Here is a 27767-nt window from a genome sequence, read left to right on the forward strand (position 1 = left end):
GCATACCTTGCTTGTCCAAAACTTGGAGCAAAAGGACCAATAATGTCAGAGTGTACAATTTCCAAAGGTCTAGTTGTAACTCTGTCACTGTGCTTACTCACAGGAGCTTTATGTGTTTTGCACTCTTCGCAAACTACACAATCTAAGTATTTATCACAGGGTTTTATCTTTAGGTCAGCACACAGCTGTGGCATTTGTGCTATATACTTGAAATTAGCATGACCAAATCTCCTATGCATCAGGTGTACACATTGGTCATGATATGGCGTGTTGCCAACTGCAGCCTTGCAGCTTGGCTTCCTTGCATTTTGCACAATGTACAAGGAGTCTTTTAATATACCAGTAGCACACAATTTTTCATTTTTTTGTATCTCACAACCATTTTTCTTAAATGTTATGACATACCCTGTTGCAGCCAATTGTGCCACAGATAAAAGGTTTGACTGTAGATTTGGAACATACAACACACCTTTTACAGTTTCTCCCAAGCAGGATAAATACAAGTCACCTTGTCCCATAATTTTGGTCACAGACCCATCAGCCAAAGATACACTTCATCTTTCAGTTTTAGACAGTAACACAAAAGAGCTTTTACAATTACATAAATGACAATTGGCCCCAGAATCTAACACCCATACATCAGAATTACCCTTCTCAGCAACCTGTGCAATTTGGGTTGTCTGAAGAGCCTTCTTCTGTGTTGCCCTTGTGCTCTTCTTTTCTGTCTTTCTACTCTTGGGTCTCAAGGCACAGTCTTTCTGCAAATGTCTAGCTGAACCACAATTGAAGCATCACTGGCTGGCTAGTGCTTCATTTGCCTCAGCTTCATTTCCTTTCTTTTCCCTTGTTTTCTGGTGTTGTAGCTTTCCAGAAGAGATGGGGGCAGGGCTGCAACTAGGGTCTGTGCCCCCCGGGGCAAACATAGATTCCACACCCATTTTGGTGCCCCCCCAGTGCGGCGCCCGGGGTACATGCCCCGCTTGCCCCCCCCCCGTTGCGGCCCTGGATGGGGGGCGAAATCTTTCCTCTCTCTTCTCCCATTCAGCGAGTAAGCGCTGTGTAACATACGATGGGGTGAGGTCTGCTTCAGGCATAGCCTCCAGGGTACAAATTAGCGTGTCCCACGTTTCATTCAGTGAGGACAGGAGGATATAGGATTTTGTGAGAGATGCAAATTCCATACCTCTCTCCTGCAACTCAACAAACAGCTGCTGAATATGATGCAGGTGCTCAGGAAGGCTATCTTCTTCTGCAAGCTAGGTTTTGTACAGCTTTTTTGTCAGGGTAACTTTACTCCCTGCTGTTGCTTTTACTTACAAGTCTCTCAAAGAGTCCCAAAGTTGCTTTGCAGACTGCACGCCTCGCATGTGCACTAGCTGATTGTCCTCAACTCCCAGGATAATGGTGGCTCTAGCCCGCTCATCCTGTCTAAGCCATTCAGCACTGGGATTTTGGGGGGTTTCCTCACCAATTGGCATCCAAACATTCTCTCTGGAAAGATACATTTCCATCTTCAGGGCCCAATTCAAGTAGTTGGTCTCTGATAGGCACTCCAGAGGCATCGCTGAAGGAAGTAGCCATGGATTCTTCCTTCTTTTGCAAGTCACCTCAGCTGGCTTCTTTGTCCTGTAGACCAGCAGCAGCTGGAAAAACTCCAGGTGGCTCCAAGGAAAATCTTCACAGGTCTTTGCTACCTGCCTTTAAAATGTGCATGAGGTGTGGAGCTGATCTCTCTGCTCTCTCTGGGGGTTCACTGGTCTGCTTACTGGGCCCATAACCTGTCAGAGATTGTGGGAAACCGTTTGTCCCGAGAGATCAGAAAAATCACACACCAGGCATTTCTATAAAAATAAATGTATTTACAGAAAGCTTCTTACATAAACATATTTACAAGCTTATTCATTCACACGCGCTCTGAGAGGATGACTGGAAGGAAGGCGGCTACAGAAAGGAAACTGAAACTAGTCCAGGCAAGCTCCTTCCAGGCAACTTCCTTATATGGTCATTCTTTTCACACCCAAACTGAGGATACTTAAGTTTGACCTGTTCACCCTGACAGAGTGATTTGTTACCATAGTAACATAGTGGCATGGTCCTTACAAAACAATCAAGGCAATGCCAACTGGCTGAACCCTGGTAAGATGGAGTGGCTATGGGTTAATGGCTCCTCAGTCTTGGGGAAGTTGCCATCTTTAATTCTGGATGGGGTTGCACTGCCCCAACAGACCTGGTGCGTAATCTGGTGGTCCTCCTGGACTCACGACTCCTGCTTGAAGAGCAGGTGACAGTCGTGTCCAGGAGGGCCTTTGCGCAACTCCATGTTGTGCGCCAGTTACACCCTTTCCTGGAAGGAGAGGCCCTTCCAACAGTCACTCATGCCCTGGTTATCTCCCACATAGACTGTTGTAATGCACTCTACATGGGGCTACCCTTGAAGGGTATCTGGAAGCTACAGCTGGTCCAGAATGCAGCAGTGTGGGTAATTCTTGGTGCCCCAAGGATGGCACATGTAGCACCTTTACTGCATGACCTGCACTGGGTTCCGGTTTGCTTCCGGGTCCAATTCAAGGTGTTGGTTAGGGTTAGTGCTTGTGCTTGTTAGTGTGTTTGTGTTTGTCTGAATAATGTTCTTACACAGCTCCTCTTGTGGGAGGTTGGGTTGTTGCTTTGGTAAAGGAGCACTTGGTTGGTGTGGGTAGCTTTCCTGCAGACTTGTGTTTCTAACTTGCCGTCATTTCCTCTACTGATGAGGATGTCCAGGAATGGTAGTATGTTGTTGTTTTCTTCCTCCCTTGTGATTTCATTCCATTAAAGCTGTTGTTGATGGTTTCGTGAGTTTCTTCCAGTTGTTTCTTTTGTATTATGACAAAAGTTTCATCCACGTACCGGATCCATACTTTGGGATGTATGTGTGGGAGTATAATATAAGAATATTATTCAGATGAGCACTTACACACTGTAGCAACCTAGAACACCAGAAAAAGGAAACGGATCATCTGTACAGCATCTTCCAGCAAAATGGATACCCACTCAACTTTATCAAAAGTGCCTCACCACCCAACCCACTACAACCCAAACAACAGAAACTATGAAAAGGGTAACACTGTCATACATCAGAAACATCTCAGAAACCACCAACAGACTGCTACAACTGCATGGCATCACTGTAGCACATAAACCAACTAAAACTCTTCAGAACAGATTAAGTAACCCAAAAGACCCAATAGCCCAAGAAGAAAAAACAGGAGTTATTTACAACATACACTGCAAGGACTGTAACAGCCACTATGTAGGACAGACAGGCAGAAGACTAGCAGAGCACATCCACGAACACCAACTAGCAGTCAGAAGACACAATGAGAACTCCTTAATCTCACAACACATGGACAGACTCAACCATACTTTCAGCTGGGAAACTGTGAGCATCCTAACCCAAGCCAAATCCAAAAATGCCAGAGAATCCCTGGAAGCCTGGCATTCAGACAAAGCAGCTATCAACAGATACACAGAGGTAAACAACAGTTACATACTATTCAGAAGAGACAATAGAAAAGCCAAAAGACCAATACACTCCCTTGCCAGCAATCAACACCCAGATGTGCAAAAATCAACACTAGGACTAACACCAGATGAACCATCAAACAGCACAATACACCCTAATCAAGGAACTATTAACTCGGTCAATCAACCAAACAGCAAACAACAGCCCAATCAAAGAACTCCCAGGGAGAGAACAACACCCCGACCAACACAAGCAGGGCAAGCCACTGTATATAAACAGAGAGCAAGGGCCTCTCCCTGTTCACACTGAAGATGTTGCCTGGTCTGGCAATGAAACATCTGCAAGAAAACAACAAGGCTCAGAGAGCACCAAGGACTCCACAGTTGTATTTCCAAGCCTATTTGGACCTAGGGCAGACGGATTTCCTGAGAGACCAGATCTAGAGCATTAAGGGCATCTGTTTGCAGAATGTCACATTTCCCACCAGTATAACATCTAGTTAATGCTTCAGAAATGGGGAGGTCTTGGAAGGGAACTTATGTTTGAAGTGCTCAGCTTCTCCAGAATATAAATATAGGTCTTATGTGTTACTTCAACTTTGTTAGACAGATAACAGAACTCTGCTAGTTCCCAACTGTTTGTGTTTACCTATCTCTGATGAGCAAGCAGAGAAAAGGAAGGAGGGAATAAAAGAGAATAGTACTGTCTTACTCTCCCACCTGTACTACACCACAGCTTCTCATGTCGTCTTTGCTATGCAAACAGACTTGGATAAATACAGACATTAAGTTTCTGACAAATGAACTTGCCCTGTATTCCATTGGATAGTATCTCTTTAACTTAGTCAATTAAGCCTCTTTTATTCCAGCCCACATCCTGAGCTAACAACTGAAAGTTAGCTGTAAAGTCCAGCACTGGGCACTTTCCCCATAGTCAGTGATGGATATCATGGTTGGTGGTCACTTGTTTGATTGGCTCATTGAAGTTAGCTTTCAGAAATGTACCGAAACTGGTGTCAATGTCAAAGTCTAGTCTGCTCGGTAACAGAAAGAGGTTGCCTACTCTACAGCTCCCTCCATCATTAGGCCAGTTATAAATCCTACATGAAATCAGTTTGTAGGAAAATCCTCAGCTCTTAAGGAGATATATAATTCATAATGAATGAGGAAGGATTTAATTACCAGGATTCTGATCATATTTGTCAGCCAGGGAGAGGGTGCTCAGTGTTGGAGGGTTGCTGCAGGTATGAGAGCTGCCAATTGTGGCATATTCTGCTCCATTGACTGGACTATTCATCTGAGTTAACTGGCCCATCTGGGTCACAACTTGGTTTTTATATTGTAGCAAGGTATTGGCAACGTCCTCCATAGTCAATGGTGTTGCAAAGAATATATAGCTATGGTTTAATTTTGGGGTTGGAGTGTACCTCTCCTCTTGTAGTTTGTCTACAGGAGTAGGCTGATCTTGTAGCAACTTTGTACAAGTGTATACAACAGAAAGAAAAATAGCATTCAAAAATAAAAGCAGTTTCTCTGCCTGGGTCATGTTTCTCTTTCTAAAAAAGAATTTGAATGTTTAAAAAGTAAAATTACTAAGCATTTAAATTTTATATCTGATGTGTATATTTTAGATATACCTTTAATTTTTAGTTCAGGTTCCATTTTGAATGCATATTTTTAATATCTCATTTTCCAGGAATCCATCTGCAATGTTAATCTAGGGCTGTGTTTATTGGGGGTATGTATCTAAACCTCATGTTGCAAACCTCATGGCACCCCAAATTCTTTAAAGTGGCCCTACTTCAGGGTTTCATCTTCTTCTGTGAACTATAGGGTTGCCAAATGGTTTTTAATGTTTCACTACTAATTATTGTTAGGGCTGAGATCCTTAACTATGCAAGATTACTTAATACTCTTAAGCTACCTTTTGGTAATCATGTGACACATCCTCACAGTTCCTTTCAAATGCTGTCCACCAGTCTTTGAACCAGCAGAAAATGCAGGAAAAGATTGTGTTGCCCTTACAAGTACAGATATAATGCCTACAAATAGTGCTGGAGGCTTTTAAAAGAATGCTAAGGTTGTATTCAAAAGTAGCTTGATAACCAGGTGACAGGCACTGTGATGGGGCTGTATTGTGTGGCAGAGGAGATTCCTGCTGTACCATGCAACATGTCCCCACACTTGCCTGTCAGCTGTTATGATGGTCGTGTGTGTGGGAAGGGCGGTTATCCAGTTCAGTGGGAAAGCTCTCTCCTTCTTCACTACACAATGTTCCTTGCCTGGAAGAATGCTAAACCTGAATGTAAAAGTGGCCCAAATAACAAGAAATGGACAAGGTGTGGTGCATAGTATTGTAGGAATCTCCCTTCTGCTGTATCACACATCCTGCCACAATACCTATGGTCTGTCAGATGGACTAACTGCTTTTTCAAAGCTAGATCTTGGGTTCAGCTTAGAGAAGTAGCAGGTACAAGAGAAGAAGTAACTCTGAAATTTATTTATTTTCTATCCCACCTTTATTATTTTTATAAATAACTCAAGGCGGCAAACATACCTAATATTCTTTCCTCCTCCTATTTTCCCCACAACAACCACCTTGTGAGGTGAGTTGGGTGAGAGAGAGTGAGTGGCCCAAAGACACTCCTGTTAAACCAAAGCAGTATGTGCTGGACGACAGTGACCAAGGATTGGAGGAGACAGGAACGCATGCTGACACCCCTAGGACAGTGTCGTCAACAGAACGGTCACCAAAATAAATGTGTTGGACTGTATCCATGGCAAAAAATGTGTCAGAATAAGGGAAAATGCTACTATCAATACAGCAAAGGACAGTTTAAAGCTACCTCAGGTATGGTATGGGCTAGGGATCAGATGAAGGCCACATCTTGAGGAGATGGCAGAAAAAGGAATTTGCTAGGGTAGCTTTGTGTCCCAATTAGATGCACATAAGGAAAAAGTTCATCATGGTAACATCATGGATTTCCTCATTCTTTCCTTAGGTGTGTACGGTTGAAATGGGATTAAGCCCCTAACCCTAGCCCTAAATCTGTGATATAAAGTGATACAACATTTCTATCTACTCCTGCTGTGGTTATCAAATCACAAGTTTGTATGTTTAAATTAATCCTTAACTTTTCTGAATCACCTTGATATCCCTCCTTTCCTTCAAGAAATCACATTTTTGTTATACAGTAGTCTAACTGAAAGTTTTGAAATTTGCTAAGTCAAACAAGGGTTATTTTCGATGCCATTCCTCACAATCCATTTCTACTTTGCATGCTGATTAACCGAACATGAAGCATATGGAGCAATCTTGCACATGAACTCAAGGGAGCCTCCAAAAATAAGGTGCATTTTAGAATGTGAAGATTTTTCCCTGCGTAAACAACAAGGCTAACCTCAGTTGTGCACTGTTTGTTGTATGTTGCTCCAGGGCTTGGAGGTGAGAGGAAGGGAAATAGTGACTGGCTCAGTGGTAAAACTGACAGGCAATGATTGGGGTCTGATGTGATAGAGAAATGGTTGCAGAGACATTCCCACCTTGCGGGCAGCTCTCCCACAGTGTGGTGGGAAGGATGACGCTGTTGGCAGTGCATGGAGCTGGAGAACTAATTTGCAGATATGGTGTTATAGTCAGCGGCATGACTGGTTCTGGGGCAGGATTGTCTCCCACAATGACATGCAGGGAAGGTGGGCACTGAAATGATGCCCAAAGGTAGGGCACGGCAGCGACTCCACCAGTACAGAAGGCATTACACAGATGTGAAGTGCCAGATCCCGTAGTTGATTATTGATCCATTATGCCTTTGACGCTGCAGGCTTGATGTATTCAGCTACAGTGGAACAAAATAATGAAGAAACTGCCCTAAGTGGTGAAGTCATCTAATGGTTCAATAAGGACAAAACATATTTAAAAATCAAGGAACTGGACTGTGTTAGGGTCAAACGAGATAGTGTGTGAGTGTGTGTGAGAGAGAGAGAGAGAGAGAGAGAAACATCCCTTTGCGCAAACATCTGAGAAAGCATAGGAAAAGAACTGAGAGGATTGCTGATTGATATATTCACACAGGGTCTAGCCAGCAACACGTGCCTCCTCTTATGGAAAGGAAGCGCAAACGAAAGAACCAATTAAGGCCAGCAGCAACCTTAGTCTGGACTCAGCATCGGTCCACCCCATTACCAAACCCTTGAAGGAATCGCTGGTATCAGCACCGGAGTCACCCAGCTGAAGTGTGGAATTGCCTCGAGAGAGAGCCCGAAAGTTAAACGGCGAGGCCCGCAGTCCTCCGTTTCCCTCACGCATTCTTGGTCTGGACAGACTGGCAGCCAGGTCCGGGCCAGCGCAACTCCGACTGGCGTTCCCACCGCCCCTGTGTTCCCGCTCCCTCTCCCCTCAGCTGAGCAAATGAGTGGGCTGGCTGGGTATCCCCTGGAGTGAGCGCCAGAGCAGAGATCTTTGTGGCAGTTCCCGCCTTTTCTCCCGCTCCTCCCGCCTCGGCCTCTCCACCTTTTTTTCGCTCGCTCTCGTGCTTTATCCTCTTTATGAGTCGCCGCCGCTTGCAAGGCGGCTAAAGGAGAGCGTGCGTGGCTATCCGGGAATTAAATGCCTGACACGAGCCTTGCTGAGTTCGCTATTCAGAAAGGACTACTCTAAGCTGTATGGGAGGAAATGAACGTGGCGGGGAAGCCGTCTCTTCCTGCACCATTGGAGCGCCCGGACAGCCTCCTCGTCCCCACTTGGGCAAGTACCCCGGTGTCTTTCCCATCCTTTCAAGCATCTCCGCCGCTCGCCTCCTACCCCGAGTCCGCCTCCTTCTCCCTCCCCCACCGCCACCCCGGCTGTTCTCGGCCCCCTCGGGCTCGGCGGGAGACTTTGACGTCCGAGGGCAGCCGGAGAGCTGGCGCGACGGCTCCTGTTCTGCCGCTCTCCTCGGTGTTTGGCTGGCGTGGCCGAGGCATTCGCGAGAACTCTCGAAGTTGCGCGGCGAGGCAGCTAGGCGAGGGGTGAGGAGGAGGAGGAGGGGTAGCAATTGGACGGTAACGAGGGATGGTAATTTTTATGCGTGGTGTGTGAGGTTAAGGCAGAAGGCAGGCATCCTTCTAATTTAAAACATACGGAGCAGTGATATTTTAATTATTATTTTTAGCTCCCTGTTCGTGACAGGTACGGGGAAGTAGTATACCTTAACAGAAGTTATTGCCATGAAGACTCTTTTTTTCCACGGTTTGGCTTGAATCCAAACAGAACTTGAAACACCCAGGAGTGTGTCTTTCCTCAACTCTTTCGCTTGGGTGTCTGTCTTTTTGCAAGCGAGGAGCTCCTGGGCAGGCACCTGGATCTGCAAGGTGTGAGCGAGGAAACCCGGTCCCGATTTTCTGGTCAGCTGCTTTGCTCCCACTAGTCGGCGGCGAAAGGGATGGCAGATTGAGACGAGGAGAAATAGGGCAACAATGAGTTTGAGAAATGTATCCTGGAACATGTGTTAACGACGGGTAGCAAATACATTTTGATTGAGTTCTATAAACAGTAGCCCTCTGAATTAGAAGTCACTTCCCACTGACTTGCTACGTGTGATTAGGATTGCAGACTAGTCGGTGCAACTCTTTAAATAGATAAACCCATTAATACAGTTTTACATGTCCGTTTTCCAGCTTCTTTCCACCCTCGGGGTTTCTTCAGTAGACTTAGAACTCATTCTCCCCTAAAAAAAATAGAAAGGTTAAGTGGATGGAAGTCCACTTCTGTTAAATGGTATTACTTTTCAGCTGACTCTTGTACATTTGTAGTCTCTTTAAGGAGAATTATATTATTGCTTGACTCTCCCTTTTCTATTTCCCTCCAATAGGAGATAATAGCTTGTTCACTCAAATAATAGATTAAGAATTTAAATAGTAAAGAGTTGATCAACTCCAAGCATTTAAAGACTGAAGCGTAATTATATGTGCTTGTGCCTATCTTTTCAGTATCAGATTATTAACTATACTGGATTATATACTTAATAATTCAGCATGAGATTATTAACTATACTGGATTAATATTACCTGAATTAGACTGAAAGAACTAATTGGGGAAATTCTCAGAATTTCATTGGAAAATAGTTTTTGTTTTTGCTGGATGAGGTTGTTCTGAGATTACAGAAAATTACTGTTTTGTTGAGCAGATTGAACTGTTCTGAGATTACAGAAAATTAATGATGTGCAGGGTAGAAAGTTCACTTTTACCAGGTCAGACAATGTGACCAGCTAGTCTAGAATTATCTATTCCAACTGACAGTGGCTATCCCAATTTTCAAGCAAAGATTGTTAACATCATTTGCTCGCTGCTCCTTTTAACGTGTTGCTAAGGATTGAACTTGGAGACTTTCCCTGTACAAAGTGTATGTTCTATTGATGGGGTATGATCCTTTTTTGCTTGCACAGTATTGGAACTTGTAGTTCCCTTGCCCCTTAATCACTGATTTCCAACACCTTAGGTCACATGGTATAAGAATATAGCTTGTTATACACTATATGTATCTTTAGATTCAAAATGTGTCTCACTAGAAATATTGTGGAATCAAGAATATGTTTTATTTGATATAGCCAGTTAAGTGAATGCAACAATTAATTATGCAAGTGATGTGGATATGAGTAAAACGATTACCTGCAAAGTCCTGCAGGGACTTCAGATACAGTTGCTGAGTTTGTATTAGTAAAAATATTAGTCATTTATATCTTGGCAAATGTATATTCTTAGAGTAACTTACAGATAAGCAAGATGGTTACTTCAAGGGAAATAGTATGGATCAGCTTAAAATGTCTAGGTAGTCATGTTAGACTGCTTCAAATTATGTTTAAATGGTGGTTGATTAATAAATTATACCTTCTTTCAATTAAATGATATATTGAATCTAAATTAATGAAAGCAATTACATGTCACTTATTCCGTCTTTGCTTCATCTATATTATAATTAACTTTATTTATATGAAATTATTAAATGGAACTGGAAAAATATTTGCTTTTTCAATTATAGTTTTTACTTATCTTCACGGAGTTCCCAGTAGCAAGACTGTTAACAAAAGCACTGCATAATCTTCAGGAGGTATTGATGATAATAGTAATTACTCTTTTTGTCACTCTTAAGTATTGTTGTTTGAAATTAATTGCTGGCTATGTTTGTCAGCTTTTCAAATATCACACTGAATGATGTATTTTCTTTAATGAACTACTCTTCAAACTGCAGATATTTTCTGCAAACAGAATTATCTCACCTACCTGACTTTTAACTAAATTAGAGTTATTTAACTGTTATTTGAAGCAGTAAACATCCTGTGTCTTTGGTAAGCCTCTATAATTTCTAAATTTGGAAGTGTAGAATGCTTTAATTTTTATGTGATAAACATAAGGTAGCTGGATTTGCTTATTATATATATGTAGCTGAAATACTATATACTCTGAAAAGTTTTATTGCTGAATTAAAAATATGCTTGTAATTCTTATTATATGTAATAAATTAATTCATAGATTCTTTAAAGTAGAAATGTGTACAGATTTGATGCAAGAGGTAATCAAGTCAAGGATATGTTCACTGTGAACAAGTCTAAATGGATTGCTAATACTTGACCATGATTTACAGAAGTCCTTCTCATTGACAGTGTTATTCTATACTTTTCAGGGTTCTGTTTTATTTCAGTCTCAGTGGTAAAACAGTATAGTTGGCTCAGTCATAATATATACAAAGTGTCTGTATAAAGAATCCTCCTGTAGCTTGGACTAGCATCTTTTTCTAGTCTTAATGGTTGTCATAGGGTCAAATTTATGGGTGTGCATAGTTTAAAGGTTGCGCAGGGTATTCTAGAACAATCCAATCTTGTTTGGATCACTCCAGCAGTTGGTAGTTCCAACTATTTTTCCTTGGATTCAGTGCAAAATTTGAAAAAGACAATAGCAGAGCTCTTTTCTCCCATTAAGGGGAAAAAAATGAACAGATCTGCCTTTTTCTGTGCTCTTCAAAACTATATTGAAATTTGCAGAAAGCCTTGGGTTTAATGAGGGAATAGAAATGTTATAGAAATCAGTTTAGTGATTTTTAAGCATTAAAAGAAAAGAAAACGGTGGTGGTGGGGGCATATGAACAGAAAGTGCCATTATCTTGTTTTGTAAAACCTAGGGGAGAACATTCTGTCAAATTTGAAAAAGACTGGCTGGTATGTATATGTGTCTATCTGCAAGTGTCCAAAGCAAAAAAAATATTTATAAATGATGGAACCATATCCTTAATCTAGTGAAAGTTTTAATTAGAGTTTGAGGTAAAGATATACGGGATTAATCATTATTTCTATAAAATAGGCCAAGTTAGCTAGCTTAATCAGTTCACAAAACTCCTTGGATAAGGGATGAGAGAACAATAGGGTGAAGTGAATATAAAACCTAAGGATCACTCTTAAGCCTCATGATCTTTCCGTTTTTAAGACAACTGTGATTAATTGACTGAAAATAGTCTAATCACTCATTAGAAGGCAAACATGCCAAGTCAAGAATCCTGTCCTTCCTTTCCTTCCCTCATTATATTTTGGGAGAACAGGAAGACAACTTGGCTTGTGTCACAAGGTCAAAGGAGGCCTTAATTTAAAATCTCGCTCATTTTTTAAAGGAAATATTCACATTAGATTTTTTCTGGTGTCTCACTTTGTTTCTTGTGTCATGAAAACAAAAAAGTTTGTTACTAGTGTGGCTAGGAGTCTCAAAAGAGGTAATCTAATGACTGTCTCATTTTATAGCTGTGCAGCTGCTTCATATGGTACTACATTTCTATCCTTTGCATCTTCCTAGAGCTCTGGAGAAACATACCTTTGTTTAGGTACTGAATTAGAAAAGAGCAGATTCAGATTCATACCTCAGGAAAATGAAAATCCCTTCTGAATTTGCCTGTTTTCCCCCATGATCTGGGTATAACAGGATCTGATATATGTATCTAACATCTACCTATCCTAAAAGTTTGTTGGAAAAATAAAATATACAGTTCAGATAATTATATGTGGTGAGGCTGTGGAGGTTCAGGTTATACAGTCTTATTCTTACTTATCCATACAAGCAGACACAACAATCCTGAGGAAAATGACTTCAGCAATGTCTTCTATGGGATATTTATTTATTTATTTGATTTCTCAAATAAATAAATAGTTTGGGATAGTTTCTCATAAACACCGGATGTGTGAGATGTCTGTCAGATCAAACACTGAACTAGGTTTTGTGAGACTTATGAAAAATGAAGCATTTATTTATTTATTCAACTCAAACCAGTGACTCTGGGTGGCTAACAACAATAAAAACAGTCATAATATAAAACAAAACAATAACAAAAATGAAATATAAATATAAATACAGCTGAGCGATCCTAAAAGCCATGGTGTTAACATAACCATGAAATGGGGCCCTTCCCACACTTGGGGCACCAGGCCCGGGCACAAAGCCAGGTCATCAAGGCCTTCTGAAAAGCCAACAGGGTGGGGCCATCCTGATATCAGGAGGGAGGATGTTCCAAAGGGCAGGCGCCATTAAAACTAGACAGGACGGGGGGGGGCGGGTTCATGAGTTTGAAAGAGTGAAATGATTGTCTTAAGCATCTGCAAGTTCAAAGTGCCTGTTCTGATCATTAAACTCTAGGTAAAGGTAAAGGTTTCCCTTGACGTAAAGTCCAGTCGAATCCGACTCTAGGGGGCGGTGCTCATCTCCGTTTCTAAGCCTTGGAGCCGGCGTTGTCATAGACACTTCCGGGTCGTGTGGCCAGCATGACGACTCGGAACGCCGTTACCTTCCCGCCGAAGCGGTACCTATTGATCTACTCACATTTGCATGTTTTCGAACTGCTAGGTGAGCAGGAGCTGGGATTAACAACGGGAGCTCACCCCGCTGCACGGTTTTGAACCGCCGACCTTCCGATCGACAGCTCAGCGGTTTAACCCGCAGCGCCACCGCGTCCCTCATTAAACCCTATAACTCCCAAAAAGAAATAAAGGGCCCAGATATTTGACTACACCACTTCTGCAGGGCTTTGTGGGTGCCAAAAGGATGTCTGGGGCACATGTGGCCACAAGGCCAGCCTTTTTGCACCATGGTATACAATAAACAAACTGCTTTAAGTAAACAGTATGGTTGTAATTACTGGTATTGCTTATATTTAATTCTCCAATCACATTCTATGCTTGTTTAGGTGCATACGTCTATTGCCATGAGTGATGAGAACTGTACGTTTGTATCAAAATGGCATGTGTGTGTGTTTGCATAATCTGGTCCTTTAATAATGAACAAATATAAACTTAATTGCTTGAGTTGTTTGAGCACAGAAACTGTTTAAGAAGCTACTACTGCACGTTTAACTTTGAACCTCTCACCTCATGTAATAGAAATGTTCCCCCTGCTTTTAGGATCAAAAGTGGTTGGGAATACTTTCTTCAGCAGTGATTGCTATAGATATGTGTAAAACTTCCAGAATAAGATATATTATTTTCATGAAGATTTGATCTCCAATGCCTTTGATTTTATAAACTATTTGTGGTTTGGAAATCTGAGACAGTTCATCTAGGGGGACATTTTGTATAACACAAACATACTGGACTAGGTATATAAAGTAATGCAATTGCTCAATGACCTTTAAATTAAAACATACTTAAATAGAGCCGTAGAAATACAGTCTTATACACATCGATTCAGAAGGAAATCTCAGTGAGACTTACTCGCATGTAAGCATGTACCGTATAAGGCTGTGGCCTAAATACGTTAGGTCGTACTTTGGCTTAAGATGTATTGTTCCTGAGCTGTACATTTGAAAGCCATACTCTTAAAAGTGAAGTTAACGATTAGGATGTGAGTTGAAAATATATTTGCGGGTTGCTACAGTTAGTATTCACCTGCAGAAATAGAGATGTCTGTGATGGTTTTACTGTGGTGTGTTCTTTGTTTGCTTTTGCTTTTTTATTTCTTTACCTTGTGAGCTGCTCTGGGAATTCTAGTGAATTGAGGAATGGTAGAAAATCAAGTAAGATTAATTTTGAATAATTACAGCCAGTATTCCTGACTCAAAAGCAGGAATCAAGATTGTTGATGAAAGAAGGTTCTTTTATAGTCATACCTTCAGATTTTTTCAGGTATAGAAGCCTAATAGAAATGAGACCTTGTGCAAGATAAGGATCCAAGCAACTGAATACAGCAGTTTCTTAATAACGTCAGATGTGCCTAAACAAATTCAATTTCCCATCACAAACACTTCTGCCCACTTTTTATAAGAATAATGTGCTTTTAATAAAACTTTTTATAAGACACTTTTTATAAGAAGAAGTGCTTTTATTTCTTTCAGGATCTGGACAAAAACCCTTGTGATATTTGCTAATAAATGGGTAGCAATACTATAAGGTTAAGGTATTTTGGAAAAAGTCATGTGAGCAGCTATTGCTAAGGTGTAAACTGTAGCTGTCAATACCGCTAGAAACCCTAAAATCAAAAGATATTTCTAACAAGCCATTTGCTCTAGATAGATGTTATGGCTTAACTTTTATATCTCTTGATTTAAAAGTAGCAGATTTACTACTTACACCTATTTAGATTAGTAAATTGTATCACAAGTTACCCCGATCCACTTTAGAGTTCTAGTGATGTTCAAGACATAGCTCTCTTGTAAAACTTTTAAAAGTCCTGGATACTCTATTCATACATTCCTTTCCAGGTGATAGAAAGCGCTGTATATTTCATTACCCTGATTTGTCAACACCTTAATATATTTTTTTACTGTTTTGCTTGATAATATCCTCTTTGCTCTAGTCTGTGACAACATATAGCCATTGATTGCATGCAGCCCCAAGCCCCTGTCCTCCCCTCTGATCATATTTTGCTGAAATTTGGCAGTGTAAGTTCCCTTCCTTTTATTGTCATTATGTATTGATAGTAATTATAAACTGCCCTATTCCTGGAGGACTGTTAGCAGTGTACAAGTGCAAAAACAAAAATTAGAAAATCAGTAATACAAATCTTCAAGTTAATACCTATAAAATAGGTGCCAACCCTGAATCAACTAGAGCAAAAGTTCACAGATACAAAGCAGCTTTTAGTTGTTTGTGGAAGGTTTACAGATATGAGAGGGGAAAGTGTTTGAAAGCATTGGGCTATCACAAACAAAACTTGCACCCTAATTCCCCTCTTATGTATTTCTCACCCAGGGCATCATACTGTAGTTTAATTCTTAGAATAGCATTCTGCAACCTTGGCACCTTCAATTTATGTGGACTTCATGTCTCAAAATCCTCAGCAATGGTCTTGCTGGCTAAGGAACTTAGGGAGTTGAACTCCACAAATCAGAAAATCACACAGGCTGCAGAAGTCTGATCTAAAATCACCAAGAAATGATCTCAAGTATTGCTGCTTTGAGTACCTTTGTGGTTAAAAAAAAGGCAAGTAGAAATCAAGTAAATATGCAAATAAATAAATATCCAAAATAATGAGATGTCTGTAAGCAAACTCCCAAGCTCAGAGAGCACCAAGGACTCCAAATATCCAAAATAATTAGACTGATTTCAGTTCTGTATACCTACCTTGACCTGGGTGGTAGAAAGCATCACTTGCAGTTTGCTTCAGGCAGCAAAAATACCTCCAGATTGTTTGTCTGAATCCATAGTGCCATTAAAATGTCTTTTCCAAGAATAAGTAGATTCTTCCAAAATACTTGTTTCACTGTCATGAAACCTAATATCATTTTTTTTTTCTACAAGGCAAGCAGCATAAGCTATTCTTCACAAAAGAAATGGAAATAGCTGAAAATGATTAAATAATAAAAGAAATGAGCAGTTGATTCCCTTAGTTTCAATAAATTTACTAAGTTTTCATAACAATTCAAGATGATAATGTCATTTTGGAAAAACTGCATGAAAGAAATGCTTTACTCAGGGACAAACACTAGATAGTTTACAATAGAATACTATATTAATATATATATATGTGTATAATGAGGCCCAGCTGTAAACATTTTACATATGGTGATATAAATAATAATAATTCTACCAAGGCTTTTGTTGAATCAGATTGAAATCCTTCATGACTGTGTGACAAATGGGGTCTTTGATTTGGTGCAGGCTTATAGTGAGTCACTGTTCCCACAACTTCCCTAACCCTCATCCATTTGAAATCTACAAAAAGTTAATTTTAGTGTTATCCAATTAAGTAGTTGTTAAAAAGAAAAGATATATATCCTCTAAAAGCATACCAATCTGCCTAAATTCAGCACATGCTAATTTATATAGCTAATAAATAATTAAGATACATTACATTAGTTTATATTTCCAAATATACATTTATGTAACAGCTCATTATACTGGGGAACACTGTGACCACAGGACTCATGTCCCTACGGAGTTTGATGCTCAGCTGCTAATTATTGATGGAATATTTCAAAATATTTTATCTCCCAGTTTCTTATGGCATTTTAGTTTTAAACTGGACTTGAATAGTCCTTCAGAAAGGATGCTTTCAAACAGGACACATAGTCATGTTTCAATAGTTCTGTTCATGTTTCTGCACATTCTGCTTATCCTAACTTTTGCCCACCTCAGCTTCTATGTGTTCAGATGAGATGTATGTTTACATGAAAGTGAGTAGTTTTCTGCAAGATCTAGACTCATAAAAACAAACAGAATACTGACTATCTTGGTGACTATATTAATGAGTATTGAGTATATTATTGAGTATGCAAGGGGCATACTGTACAGAACAGGCAACATGCCCAACCTAGCCTACATCATGGTTTGCATTGCTCATGCATTCACGCGAATGTCTGATGTGTGTATGTATGTGTATATGAGTTTGTCTTATCTATCAATCAATCAATCAATCAATCAATCAATCAAACAAACTTCCCAAGTAGTGGAAAGATATAAAAGATATATGGAAAACTCCACGTCTTGCCTCAGTGCTTGGAGGTTGTTGAATCTGCATGGGATGAAATTGGCTGAAATTGAATCACAGCAAGATGGAATTGCTGTTTGTACAGAATGGTTCTTTGCCAACTTGGTGGTAATTCTGGATGGAGTGACAGTCTCCCTAAAGGTATGCACCTTAGGGATCTTCCTAGACCCATGGCTATTGCTGTATAGACTGGTGGAGATTGTGACCTGGAGTCCTTTGCCCAGTTCTGGGTAGCGCACTAGTTGTGGCCCTACCTGGAGCAAGGAGTTCAGGCTACAGCAACTCATGCACTTATGACTGGATTATTGCAATGTGCTTTATGTGGGGCTGCTTCTGAAGACTAGGTAGGTTAGCATCATAGTAGCATTCCAGAAATTAGTGAAAATTGAATAGTTTTAAAGGGTATTTGGGAATCAAAGAGTGGTTTCTATCTGCATATACTTGTCTGATTTATTATTCCCATACTTATTAATATTCTTGTTTTTATATTTTATTTTAGGGTTTTATATCTTTTTCTGGATGTAAACCACTGGGAGGCAGTATAGAATATGGCAGTATATAAACACAATAAATTAGTGAATAATTAGAACATTGAAGTGATTTAATGTAAAAGAGTTCTTGGAAAACTAAGCAGTAAGGGTTAAGTACTCTTACAGTATCCATCTTGTTCAATCAGTATAGAAATTTCTCTTAGAATCAAGCCTTATGATTTGCTTGAACAATCAGGACTGGAAGGCTTCAGACTGAAGAAGATGTATTTCTTTCTCTAGCTGTTTAAAGAAGAAAAAAGGCAAAAGTCCTTGATGAACAGTACTCTTCTGCCTTTTTCAAGTGTGCATTTGCATATATCAGCATTCCTTTGTATCTTTTGCATTCCAAATATTTTAACTTAGCTCATTGGAAGGCTTAGGAATTTCTGAAGAATGTAAAATGCTGGACAAAGTCAGAATTGTATCAGCATTAAGTTGAAGTGGTCATAGGTAAAGAATAAGTCTGGCTGAGCATAAAAAGCTGAATGCTATCAGATATAGAAACTATGGGAACTGTTGCTGCTATCCAGGAAATAAGTCACTGAAGAAGGTGACATGTCTGCTCCACCACTTTAGGAGACAAGTGCACACATCTTCATGTATTTGCACCAATCTCTTTCTTGCACAAAATGAACACAGGGGAAATGGCAGGGAATATATGCCATCATAGCATAATAAGAAAAAGATCTTGAGAGCTAGCAGGCTATGGGCTTTTCATATGTGTGACTGAGAAACAGTGGTTTGTACACAAATATTTTGTATATGAGAGGTCACTTTTCCTTGCCTTCTGTGTGTTTTGTTCTAGAAAAAGAAATATGAACAGGCAACCCTTGATGATAGTGTCATATTAAGGGTCATGAGGATTTTTTTGAGACCCCCTGTATTACTTGTTTGTTTTTTTAATTCAGAGACTCAGACATGTAGAAGCAAATGAAGGTCTATAACTTTTATTATTTATTTTTGAGCAAAAAACTCAATTTCTTCACGCATTCACAAATTTGTGCATTCGTTCTTAATTGAAAGTCTAGTTAGCCAGGCTAGATTTGAGTTCCAAAAGAATTGAGGCAGGATGCCCACTGTGCACAGTATTTCATTCTGTGTGATGGTTTCAAAGGATTACATTTTCCATATATTTTTATACCTTGCAACAAGGCATCAACATTTGCCTAGTCCCATCCTGATAATTTTCTCACATACTCTGTTTCTTTTTTTCCCCATCAGAATGCTGTTGCCTCAGCCACTTCACATGAGAACTGTCTGTTGTTTTGGGAACAAGTCTGAATGGTTACTGAATGAATGGTCATTAAATGAGGACCACCTGTAAAGATTGATCACTTCCTGCTTGAGCTACTGTGATGTGCTGTACATGGGGCTGCCTTTGAAGACCTCCCAGAAGTTACAAATGGTCCAGAATGTGGTGGCATGCGAGTGTTGGGTGCCTTCAGGTCTGCCCATACTACATCTCTGTTGCACAGGCTGTGCTGGCTTCCATTTTTTTTTCTGATTGCAATTCAAGGTGCTGATTATTACCTTTGAAGCCCTACATGGCACAGGGCTAGGTTATCTATGGGAGCACCTGTCTCTGAGGGCATCTGCTGGTTCCACCAGATCAGATAGGGTAGGCATGCTCCAGGTCCCTTCCCTTAAATGTTGTCATTTAGTGAGACCTAGGAAGTGTGCCTTTTCTGTGGCAGCTCTTGCCCAGCGGAACACCCTTCCCCTAGTGATCTTGCAGGCTCCCAACTTTTTAGCCTTCTGGAAGGCCATAAAGAGCTGGCTTTTCCCCTAAGTGCTGGGATAGGGTGAAGTTAAAGCTGGAAGATAGTGGTGCTGGCTGCATTGAAAGAAATTGGTTGTGCTGCCAGGTTTTTGTTTTTGCTTCATTGCTTTTTGTTTTTTTATGATGTTTGGCTTTATATTGTGAGCTTCCCAGAGTTGTGTTTTTTTAAGATGGGCTGAAATGCAAGTCTTTTAAATAATTTTTAAAAATAATTATACAGGTAGTAGGCTGCCCTGCATGCATTGAGCATGAATATTTGCACTAAGGAAATTTACAGATAATAGATCTTTATGCCCAGAGGCTACCCTGCTGCAAATTTCCATGCAGAATATGTGGACATTGGGATGGGAATGTCCCACAATATTACTGGTATCCTGTCCTGGCCCACGGAAATCACAGCTAATGGCAAAGGGGTTTGAACAAACAATCATAGTCCCTCACGCCCAAAATACCTAGCCCACAAAAAACTTAACCAGTTTAAATTAGAGGCAAGAGAGAGTACAAATCCTAACCAAGGTACTAGAGGGTCAAACAAATGTGGTATGAGGGTCAGGGTCACTACTGGAGAATGCAGGCTAAGGAACTGAGGAACACCATGGTGAGGTAAATGGAGAATTGTCGCCAAAGGATCTGTGAGGCACACGGCTCCCCTTATATATGGGCGGCGTGACCTGGATTTGTTCCTTTGGCGGGGCGGGTTTCTTTCTGACCAATAGTCCTGCTGAGTGCCTTTGTTCAGCCCTCCTCTCTCTGCGGCGAGCCCTTGCATTGGGGGAAGGTGTTAGCTCCGCCTTGTTGTCTTCTGAGGCCAGCGATAGCTGCCTGTCCTGGTTGCTAGGCAATGCTGCTTTCCCTGCTTGCGACTGAGTCCCCTCAGGCTGATGACCCTCCTGTAACTCCTCTTCATCTTCCGAGTCTGAGCTGGCCATGACAACTGGTGCAGTTGCTCTTAGTAATTCATTATAAGTAGTAATTATCCTTTATGTAATTAATGAGTGGTTTCAATATGATTTTAGATGTCTTTCTTTCTTGAGGGAGATGTGTATTGATAAAGACGAGATGTTACATAAATGCTTGGGCTAGCCAGATCTGGGCATGGTGAAAGGCACTGGAATTTCTTGGAAGGGAAGCAAGGTGGGAAAGCTGAGTTGGGTTCAATGTTTCTGTTAGTGAATCTTTTTGCTTATGATGCATGGTAGCGAATGAAGCATTTGAAGGGTACTTTGTAAAATGCCCCACCCTACCTATTGTGATGGTTGCCTTATTCAGAAAAAACACAGACTCACCAGCCAGGGCTAAGGATTTCCGGTTTATTGAGAATAGAATGCATACACTGAAAAAGACGGGAATGAGCACATGGCGTGCGAGGTAGCCGGTAAATACCCGCGGTGCGGACCTGGTCCTTCTCCACCCCCCATTGTCCCAAAGTCCTGATCCGGAGTCTTGATGGGTGATTAGGGTGCGATTCCGGAGTCTCGATGGGCGATCAGGGGGATTAGCGCTGATTACCTCTGTCCTCCTCCTGTGTTTGGCGCAGGTGTGTCCCCCGGGGTAATGCAGAGATGTCAGGGAGATAGGATGATGGCTTCTCGGGTCAGGGCAAAGGTATGGCTCCTTTGTCCTTTATTGGTATTTGCCTGTTAGTGCTTAAAGGATGATCACTGATTCCTTCCTCTTTCCTTCCCTTCTCCGGAAAGGCATGTTCCCCGTTGTGATGCATATATGCATCGCAACGGGGGACATGACATACTGCCTCCCCAAAAAAACTTCAAGGCGCCGGTTTGGCGGGATACGCTTTATGGAAGCGTTTGACAAGCTGCTGCGCTGAGACATCCCGAGCATGCACCCACTCAGGGTGGGGGAAATGTCTCCAGCGGACCAGGTACTGGAGGGTGTCCCGTAGCCTTCGGGAATCTAGAACCTCCTTTATTTCAAAATGTTGTTGTCCATCGATCATGATGGGAGGAGGCGGGGGGGGTGTTTCGTTGTGCCATGTTGAGGAGGTAACTGGTTTCAATAAGGCACAATGGAATACCGGGTGTATGCGTTTCAAGTTGTGTGGCAATTCTAACTTGAAAGTTACCGGGTTGATTATTTCCACTATTGGAAATGGGCCAATGAACTTAGGGGCTAACTTCTTTGAGGGCTGCGGAGACTTAATGAATTTAGTGGAGAGGTAGACCTTATCTCCCACTTTGAAGTCTGGCTGCGCAGCCCTGTGGTTGTCCGCATACCGCTTGTAGGTTGCTTGGGCTTCAGAGAGAGCCAGCTGAATGATCGGCCAAACGTTGGCTAGCTGAGCCACCCAGTCATCGGGGGAACAAGGCAGGGCCTCTGGCTGTGGCAAATCCGGGATCGGGACGAAGTCTCGACCATAGACTACCCGGAAGGGGGTGTGACCCGTGCTCTGGTGCACTGCATTGTTATATGCCACCTCAGCAAAGGGGAGTAAGTCTACCCAATCATCTTGCTGGTAGCTTATGAAGGAGCGCAAAAATTGCTCCAGGGTGGAGTTAAGGATCTCCGTAGAGCCATCCGTGTGGGGGTGCCAAGCAGTGGACAATGCCTGCTTGGTGCCAATTAATTTCAAAAATGCTTTCCAAAATTGAGAAGTAAATTGTGTACCCCTATCTGTGACCAAGCGGGAGGGGGTACCGTGTAATTTGTAAATGTGATTTAAAAAGAGGCGTGCCAGCTGTTGAGCGGAGGGAATGGAGGCGCTTGGGATAAAATGTGCCTGTTTGGAAAAGTAGTCTTTAACCACCCAGATGACCATTTTTCTCTGGCTGGGTGGCAAGTCTACGATAAAGTCCATTGAGATTTCCTTCCAAGGGTGGGAGGGGCTTGCCACCGGCTGCAATAGTCCCTGGGGCTTCCCCACTTTTCGCTTGGCCATAGCACATGTAGGGCAAGCAGTGACATATTCTTTTACATCCCTCCTAAGTGTAGGCCACCAGAATTGTCATCTTACTAGATGCAGCGTTTTCACAAAACCAAAGTGCCCTGCCATTTTGTCATCGTGAGAACGGCTCAGAACCTCTGCTCGCAATTGCTCTGGCACATACAAGCTATTTTGTTTCCAAGCCAAATCATTTGCAAGAGAAACATTGTGTCTATTGGCTTGCAACCATGTATCCGTTTTTGAGGCTTGTACGAACTGCTGTTGTAATTGCGATGAAATTGATATGCGTTTCCCTCCCCTTGCGGGCGGCTGTGCTGGGGTGCACTGCGTTCCAGTTTGGCTGCGCGTGACAGCTTGGCAACCCAGCTGTGTGTCGGTCCACACAGTACCTACAATGTCGGATGCCTGACTGGCATCTTGGGGCCGCCTAGAGGGAGCGTCCGCTAAGAAGTTCTTTCGTCCTGGTATGAACTTCAGCTTAAAATCAAAGCAGCTGAAAAATTGAGCCCAGCGAACCTGCTTGGGGCTGAGGCGTTTCGGGGTACTGAGCGCTTCCAGGTTTTTGTGGTCCGTCCAGACCTCAAAGGGGCATGTGGCCCCTTCCAGGAGGTGTCGCCATGCCTCTAAGGCAGCTTTGACGGCAAAAGCCTCTTTCTCCCATACATGCCATCTCCGTTCTGTTTCGGAGAACTTGCGGGAGAGGTACGCGCAAGGCTTCAGTTGGTCATTTAAATCCCTCTGGAGCAAGAGTGCCCTGATTGAGAAATCGGAGGCATCCACTTGGACTACAAAGGGCTTGGTGGGTTGGGGTGTTGGAGAACCGGTTCAGCTGTGAACAGGCTTTTGAGGTGATCAAAAGCCCTTTGGCATTCAGGTATCCAGTTAAGTAGCGCTCCTGGGTTTCGTGCTTTGCGCGTGTCTCCCAAACCCTTGGTGCGGAGTAAATTAGTTAGGGGCAAAACGATTTCTGCTAGACCCTTGATGAACCCCCTGTAAAAATTTGTAAATCCGAGAAAACTCTGTAGTTGCCTCCTAGTGCGCGGGGGCTCCCATGCCAGGATGGCCTGGACTTTCCCTGGGTCCATTTCAATGCCCCTCTCAGAGATTCTGTAGCCCAGATAATCTATCTGAGATTTATGAAACTCGCACTTGGAGAGCTTGGCAAATAGCTCTGCTTTGCGGAGTTTCCTGAGCACCTGCTTAACCAAGCGTTCGTGCTCCTCTTCAGTTTCAGAATATATCAATACATCGTCTAAATACACGAGTACCCCCTTGAACAAGTGGTCGTGCAAGACCTCGTTAATCAATTGCATAAATACCCCTGGTGCCCCTGCCAAACCAAACGGTAACACTTTGTATTGGAATGATCCCCGTGGGCAATTGAAAGCCGTCTTCCACTCATCCCCCTCCCATATGCGTATGCGGAAATAGGCTTCTCGCAAGTCCAGTTTGGAGAATATTTTCCCCTTTGCCAGATGTGCTAATATGTCTTTGATTAGGGGTAAAGGATATTTGTTGGATGTGGAAGCCACATTCAATCCGCGGTAGTCCGTACAGAGTCTTAATGTCCCATCCTTTTTCTCTCTGAACAAGACTGGGGCTCCAACTGGCGAGTTTGCGGGCTCGATGAAGCCTCGTGCTAAATTCCTGTCCACAAACACACGCAATGCTGCCAGTTCTTTCTGGGTCATTGCGTAAATTTTGGGCTTTGGCAAGGGTGTGTTGGGGACCAGTTCTATCGCACAGTCAGTCTTTCTGTGAGGTGGGAGTTTGTCTGCTTCTTTCTCCCCGAACACATCTGCAAACTCCGCGTACCTGTCTGGCAAGCCTTCCAGGGCCGCTGCCTCCAGGTGTGTGGTTGTAGACGCCGCCCTCCCCACCGCAGCACGGGGAATTCGTTCCCCTGTAGGTGCTTGGTAGAAGCCGTCTGTAAACGTGATCATCCTGGTTTCCCAATTTATGTAGGGGTTCCTTTGTATCAGCCACGGAATGCCCAAGATGATTAAAGGTTGGCCCACCGATGCCACGACAAATTTCAGTCTCTCCCGGTGACTGCCTAACTGCAGCGTCACTTCTTCGGTGAATTGGGTGACCGGGCCCCCTCCCGCTGCCGAACCGTCCAATTGTGTGAACACTATGTGGTGCTGAAGTGGACAGCAGCGGAGATTTAAAGCCGCAACCATGTCCGGGTGCATTAGGCACCTAGGACAGCCCGAGTCTATCAGGGCCCAGACTTCAATTGACTTCTCATTGGACTTTAGCTTAACTTTTACGTACAGGGTGGGACATTTGGCACTCACCCAGATGTCGCTGCGCCCATTCTCCTTCTCCACCTGCCCTCTGGCGCTTCTTAGAGCAGGTGGCTGGCGTTTCCTGCCGGCTCTTCTTGGTCGTTCTCTTCCTCATCACTGGAGTAAGGTAGTTCTTTTGCTCCGATCTCTCCTCTGGCCGCTGGCATCTTTTTGTGTGCTGCAGGTGGTTTGCCCGGCAGTTTTCTTGGTCTGTCAACTACCTTGGTTTTCGGGCATGCCGCTGCTTTGTGGTCCTCTTTCCCGCATCGAAGGCATTGCCCCCTGGCGAACTGTCTCTCCCTCTCCTCTCTCCAGGGTTGGGATGTTGTCCTCACCGGTCCTGCAGCGGTTCGGGGTCCCTTTATCGTCGCCTCTTGTTGCGCCGCCCTCTTGGCTTGCAGGAAGGTTTCCTGGGCATTTTCCGCCTTACCGGCCAGCAGCATCCACTCAATTAGAGTGTTTGGGTCATCTCTGCATAATGCCCATCTCAGAACGTTCAAGTTCAGGCCCTCTTTGAAATGTTCGATTAGGGTAGACTGCGACCAATCCACCACCTTCCCTGCCAGTGCTTTAAAGTCCATGGCATAATCTGCTACAGATCGTTGCCCTTGACTAATTCCCCTTAGGGACCTCTTCGCTCTCTCCTTTTCCAAGGGGTCTCTGAAGTGCAGATCTAATGCCCAGAGGAACTCGTTGAAGCCATCGAGCTTTGGGGCATCTGCCTGGCATAGCTGCACATACCAGTCAGCCGCCCTTCCCTTAAGTTTGTTCGCAATGGCATTAATTTTGCCCTTTTCCGAGCGAAAATATGGCCCAAATTCTTCCATGTAATTCTTTGCGTTCGTCAGGAAGAAGGATAATGTTGCTGGGTCCCCATCGAATTTGATCCCGAGGTCTTTCACCCCCGCTCCCGGTGGGCTCCAAACCACATCTGGTCGTCTGAGCGTACCTCGGGCTGCTGGGGTTCTCCAGTCTCGGTGTGGGGATTCCCTAAGCCGGACTCTGGGCGGCGTTGCTTCCATTTCGTGCCGGCTCCAGCCTCTTCTCAGCGGTCGTGTCTCCAGGGTGGGAGGGGGGGAAGATGACCTGGTGGGTTCCGTGATGTGGACTCTGCCTGGCGCTGCCTCAGCCTCCTGCCGTCTCCTTCCTCTCCCCGCCTGTCGCGTCTCAGGGGTGGGAGGGGGGGTGATGAACTTCGGGTTCCTGGTTCCACCTCACCCCATCCTCGGGATTCCCACGCCACCGACCATCTCAGGAACAGCTGTTCGATTGACTCCAGCCTCGCCTTCATTATCCTCAGCCGCTCAGCTGTCTGGGAGCCTTCCTCGGTTCGTCCGGTCTGGCACCTTCCCTCGGCTCCTGCAATCGTTGGGGACAGCAGGTCCCGCAGCTTCTTAGACACCCCGAGCATCCCTGGCAGGGATCCCGGTGTTTCGTCCATGGTGACCCACTCACCCTGCGACTCTCTGGTGGCTTCAAGTGTCCAGCTTCTTCCGGCCTCCTCCTTCTCCAAGCTTGATCCCGAACCCTCCTGGACTTCGTAATGTCTGGGAACAGGGTTCTCGCCGATCGTCCGTACCGTGGAGTTGGGAGACCCGTCGCCGGCCCTCCGGTAGCCACCTCTTCGTGGGTTGAGTTTTTCCATCGCCAGCTGTTGATCCCTCACAGATGAATTCTGGAATGGTGCTAGCAGAAAAAACATTTTTTGGATTCCCGTCTTTATGTGATGGTTGCCCTTATTCCAATAAAGCACAGACTCACTAGCCAGGGCTGAGGATTTCCGGTTTATTGAGAATAGAATGCATACACTGAAAAAGACGGGAATGAGCACATGGTGTGCGAGGTAGCCGGTAAATACCCGCAGTGCGGACCTGGTCCTTCTCCACCCCCCATTGTTCCAAAGTCCTGATCCGGAGTCTTGATGGGTGATCAGGGTGCGATTCCGGAGTCTCGATGGGCGATCAGGGGGATTAGCGCTGATTACCTCTGTCCTCCTCCTGTGTCCGGCGCAGGTGTGTCCCCTGGGGTAATGCAGAGATGTCAGGGAGATAGGATGATGGCTTCTCGGGTCAGGGCAAAGGTATGGCTCCTTTGTCCTTTATTGGTATTTGCCTGTTAGTGCTTAAAGGATGATCACTGATTCCTTCCTCTTTCCTTCCCTTCTCCGGAAAGGCATGTTCCCTGTTGTGATGCATATATGCATTGCAACGGGGGACATGACACCTATTGCTCGAAGCACTCAAGCACTGTATCTTTGTGACAGGATGGGGTGATCACTGAGGGGCCTTGCTATAAACCTGCTTCACTTTAGCAGCAACTCCAGCAAAATTGCCTTCCATGCCTGTGTGTAAAATACAAGTAGTCCTCATTTAGCAACCACAGTTGGGACCAGCAACTTGGTTGTTAAGCAAAGTGGTTACTAAATGAAATCACAACTGTGCTTATGATCTTACTTCAGCTTTCCTTTGCTTTACAGACCTGCAAAGGTTGTAAATGCGATTGGTTGTAAAGTTACTTTTTCATCACTGTTGGAACTGTGAACAGTTGCTACATGAGGCAGTTGCTAAACGAGCTGCACCATTATATGGATGGGATACCTAGATTCTTCAAGCTGGGAGTTTGGAACAGCCTTAGCGATTAAACTGTCTAAAAAATTCAGTTGTCTCTGGAGGGCTCTTCTGTTCTGGACTTCGCCTTTATAGCAATCAAAGGGAGTCTGCAGTTTTTTAAACACAGTTCCATCTTGAGTAAAAGCAAAGCATGCTTGTAGAAGAATACTCTTTGCAGTTAGCTGTGTTGTACTGCATATTATACTGCTGCTAAATAACAA

Source organism: Candoia aspera, chromosome 1, assembly GCF_035149785.1.
Source record: "Candoia aspera isolate rCanAsp1 chromosome 1, rCanAsp1.hap2, whole genome shotgun sequence".
Lineage (NCBI taxonomy): Eukaryota > Metazoa > Chordata > Lepidosauria > Squamata > Boidae > Candoia > Candoia aspera.